Raw genomic sequence first — 4,893 nt, forward strand, 5'->3', positions numbered from 1 at the left:
AGCTAAATTACAGACTATCTGCACTCTCCACACACACCCCTCTAAGTAACACCCACCCAAACCCCTGTGAGATTTGAACTCACAAGGAAAACTTTATGAAGCCAACGTGCTAACCCCAGAGGTAGGATGCCTTCTGTCCCCGCCAATGTCTAGCTACAGCAAGGCAAGGTGCTGCACCACCACACACAGAGCCAGGCCAGGTGCAGTGAGCCCTTCATGTTGGGGGAGTTTCTCCTTTTGGCCCTCGTGCCCTGCAGAAGTGCAAGCTCTCTACCACAAGCTTCTGGCATTGCCTTACGCATCAGAGGGTGGCAGCAATTTTTTCCAGCCAGGTTGTCTCCCAAATCACATGCAACTGGGGATGCTGCTCCCCGCCAAGAGAAGCCACGGAGGAAGGCTTAATAGTCGAGCCGTGGAAGACCAAGGGAGGCTCCATAGTCGGCCTCTGGAGGCTAATCTGTGGCCCTTGGGGCTGTGGGGTCCATCCTCCCAACCTCTGGGTCATAGGTAATCCCCCAAGCCCGGAACGCTGCTATGAGCAGCAGGAGCAGAAGCACTCTTCAATAGGATCAGCGGCACTCTACGTCTTTGCTTTGGATTTGGAGATTTCCCCCAAAGTCTGACCGAGGGGGGCCAATTTCACCTCGCTTGGACTCCAAACCATCAGCCAGGCACTCCGCAGCTAGCCAAGCACACGCAGAGAGACAACTTTCTAAGCAAGTGTAGCATTTTCTCAACCCCGTTGAGACGCAGTTAGATGGGTAGTTGTGCAATGCCAGAGCGCTGTAGCACACCGAAGACTTGTGTGGGTGTAGCGGTTGGGCTGCTCTTGCCTGCTCACCAGAATGGCATTGGGCTCAAGTTCCCATGGGCGTGAGACTGAATCCCACTTCGGGTGGACCCCTGCTGCTGCTGCTGCCCTTTGAACAATTGATACAAAAAATCTGGCTGCTGCTTCTCTTTAACAAAGCACTCTGCCCTGCTATGCACCTCAAAACAATTAATAAATACCTAAGGAAAAGCAAGCACTTCACTGCTGGGGGGATAACAGGTGCTGCCAGAATCCACTGTACAAGTCCCAGTGAGCTTTGAACACATGTTTACAAGAGCAGTTTGCTAACCCCTGAATTATGGAGCCAGGCCACAAGATGCCTGCCCTCTGCTCCCATGACTACCTAAGTGATGCTGCACCTGCCTTAGTCATGCATGTCATGCTCATTGACAACATCCCAAGAAGTCATTCTTCTGCTGGGGAAACTATATAGTACTCACCAGAATGGCTGAGTGGTTAAAGTGTTGGACTTAAGTTCTCATAGACATATGTCTGCGTGGGTTCAATCCCCACTTCTGGTAAGACACTGCTCTCCTACCTGGGTGCTGTAGACAGCTGGATTTTATTCCTTTGCCACGGCACAGCTGCTATAAGGAAAGCTCCCTCCAGCCACCCACCGCTGGACAAGGTGAATGAGTCTGCAAACCTACCCCTAGCAGCAAAGCTCCAGCGAGGTTTGAACACATGACCCCTGGTTTACCAAACCCAACATCAAGCAAACCACCATCACTCCTGGAAGAGCACATCTCACCCCAGAAATTGCTGATTTTACTCCTGGGAGAATTCTGAGCCGCTGTACATGCACAGAATTTAAGCCCCCTGCAGATTTCTTTGCTTCCCTGCAGAAAAAAGGACTTTCTGATGGGGAAGCAAAGGGAAGCCAGAAGAGCGGTCATGCGACCCTCCCCAACAGTATGTTTCAGGTGGCCAGGGCAGCTGGCAGAGAGGTAAATCACTGTGGGGCAGGAGGTGGGACTGGGGAAGACCCGATTGGTGGCTGCTGCCCTGAGCTGGGCTCAGCTGCTAGTCCTGGCTGGGCTGGGGAGGACGGGACTTCCTCGACCCCTGCATGGCATCCGGGGCCTGGGCAGACCCACCCCCAGATTTCTCCCCCAGCTGCAGGAAGCTTTGCAAACTCACCTCCCCCACCACCCCACCCCGCCCCACTTCCTGCACCCATCGCTCCTCAGCTGCAGGGGGACTGATCCCTGTACAGGGAGTTGCTCCCCCATCCAGCCAACCCCTGTGCATCCAGAGCCCCTCATGCCCAGACCCTCCCACCAATCCTCACCCCACCCCGCACTCAGAAGCTCCCTAATGATCCCCACTCAGGGGCGGCTGTATGTATTTTGCTGCCCCAAGCACGGCAGTGAGGCAGCCTTCGGTGGCATGCCTTTTGGGAGTTCTGCCGGTCCCGGGCCTTCGGCGTACTTACCGCCGAATTCCTGCTAAAGCTGCGGGACCGGCGGACATCCTGCAGGCATGCCACTGAAGGCAGCCTGACTGCCGCCCTCATGGTGACCGGCAGCCCCCGCGCGGCTTGCCACCCCAGGTACGTGCTTGGTGCCTTGGGGCCTAGAGCTGTCCCTGTCCCCACTCCCACTGTACCTGGACCACCCCGATGAGCTACCTGCACCCGGATCCTGACCCCACTGGCCCCAACCAGCTGTGTCTGGATTCCCACCCCATTAAGCCCCACTTCCCCAGCATCTAGACCCTCACACCCAGACCTCCCTGCTTAGCTATATCCCCCCTCACATCCAGAGCTCGCCTGCTGAGCCCCAAGCACATTCACCTGGTTCCCCCTGCAAAGTCCCAAAGCCGTTGCACCCAGGACCCCTCCCAACAAGCATCTGGGCATCCAGATCCCCACCACCACCCGCACACGGGTCCCCCACTGAGCCACCCGCACCCAGATTGCCCCACACAGAACCCTCTCCACCCCCACATGGGTCGCTGTACACTTGGATCCTGCCTTGCTGAGGCTGCGTCCCTATACCTGGTGCACCTGACACAGAGGGGCAGGGCCCTGGAGTGTTTCTGGGGCAGGCCCAGTCCTTGCGCTGTAAGGGTTGGGTAGAGTCTCACCGCTGAGTCCATGTCCGGGGTGTGGAGGAGCTGCACAGTGATTTCCCACCTCTGTGCAACCAGCGGCCTGTGCTCCCCAAAGCCTTGCTGAAGCCTCCACATTTATTTGACAAATAAAAAAAACTTTGCACACAATATAATAAAATTCTGTATAATTCTGCAAAGTTTAATTTTTTGGCACAGAAGACAATCAGGAGTATGATTTTCCTAGGCCCCCTGCCTCAGGACCCCCACCTTCTAAGACCACTGCCATGGAGCAAGACTGGGGGCTGCACAGCCTAGGGCCGGGCCAGGTGCAGAAAGTCCTTCGTTTTTGGAGCGGAGCGTGGCCGGAAGGGAGCCACCATGCACCCGGCGTGCGTACCGTGTTCGTGGGGAAGTTGGGTCTAAAGCCTTTGTAGGAGACCTAGGTGTGGATCAAGGTTTTGTACAGAGAAGAACAGCCGCCTCACTGCCACATATGGAAAGTGGACACTTGACCCAAGACTCTCTCCCTTTCCCCAACAGCGCTGCCCCAGGCAGCCTCTCAGTGTGTGGCAAAGGTGTCCTCAGCGCGGAGTTGAGGTTGGGAGAACTGGGTCCATTGCACCCAATGGGTTGACCTGGAGGCTGCAATTCTTTCCAGCCAGGCTGTCCCCCACCAAGAGAAACCATGGTGGAAGGCTTAATATTCGAGTTGCAGGAGATCAAGTGAGGCTCCATAGTGAGACTAAGGAAGCTAATTTGTTTCCTTGGGGATGGGTCCCGGAACTCCATCCTCCCAACCACTGGGTCATAGGCAGTCCCCCAAGTCTGGAACGCTGTTCTGAGTGTCCTCCCCTACTGGACCAGCGGCACTCTACGTCTTTGCTTTGGATTTGGAGATTTTTCCCAAATTCTGACTGAGGGGGTCCAGTTTCACCTCCCCTGGACTACAAGCTGCTGGCCGGGCACTCCACAGCTAGCCAAGCGTATGCAGAGAGATAGCTTCCTAAGCAAGCGTAGTATTTTTAGAACCCCGTTGAGATGCAGAGAGCTGGGTAGTTATCCAAAGCCATAGCGCCGTAGCACATCCAAGACTTCTGTGGGTGTAGCGCTTTTGCTGCTCTCGCCTGCTCACCAGAATGGCCGAGCGGTTAAGGTGTTGGGCTCAAGTTCCAATGGATGTGAGCCTGCGTGGGTCTGAATCCCACTTCTGGGAGGCTGCTGCTGCTGCTGCTACCCTTTGAACAACTGGTACAAAAATTTAGGCTGCTGCTTCTCTTTAACAAAGCCCTCTGGTGCCCTGCCATGCTGTGCCCCTCCTCAAAATTAATAAATACTGAGGGACGGGGAAGCACCTCACTGCTGGGGGACAACAGGTCCTGCCAGAAACTACTGTCCAGGTCTCAATGAGCTTTGAACTCATAAACACTGCTTTACAAGACCATACACCAGACACTAACTCCTGAGCTATGGAGCCAGGCAAAAAAAAGTACCTGCTCCCTGCCTACATAAGGGATTCTGCGCTTGCCATAGTCATGCGCTCAAGGCAGTGGGCTCATTGATGACATCCCAAGAAGTCCTTCTGCTAGGGAAGGCTTGTAGCACTCACCAGAATGGCTGAGAAGTTAAGGTGTTGTGCTTAAGTTCTAATAGACGTGTGTCTGCGTGGGTTCGATCCCCACTTCTGGTATGGTGCTGCTTTCCTACCTAGGAGCTCCAGACAGTTAGCTTTTATTCCATTGCCCCATTACAGCCGTTATAAGGGAAGCTCCCTCCAGCCACCCACTGCTGGACAAGAAAAATGAGTCTGCAAACCTCCCCCAGTAGCAAGGCTCCAGTTTGATTTGAACTCATGACCACTGGTTTACAAGACCAATGCTCTGAGCCATGGAGTGGGCCCAAGACAAGTCCACCCACATTTGTGAAACTGCACCTGCCGGGATCGCCTGGGGATGGATGCCAGCTCAAACAGAACTGGATCCTTGGAGACATCCCTCCGTGTTCCTGTT

The 4,893-nt window shown here is 54.8% G+C and overlaps 1 non-coding gene across 1 annotated transcript; it reads left to right on the forward strand.

Annotated features, from left to right (window-relative positions):
• The first annotated feature begins 1,270 nt into the window (after positions 1-1,270).
• On the forward strand, positions 1,271-1,353 carry TRNAL-UAA (transfer RNA leucine (anticodon UAA)). The gene has a single exon. It is a non-coding gene; the product is annotated as a tRNA-Leu (tRNA).
• The last annotated feature ends 3,540 nt before the right edge of the window (positions 1,354-4,893 follow it).

The sequence above is a fragment of the Malaclemys terrapin genome, chromosome 6 (assembly GCF_027887155.1).
Source record: "Malaclemys terrapin pileata isolate rMalTer1 chromosome 6, rMalTer1.hap1, whole genome shotgun sequence".
NCBI classification, from domain to species: domain Eukaryota; kingdom Metazoa; phylum Chordata; order Testudines; family Emydidae; genus Malaclemys; species Malaclemys terrapin.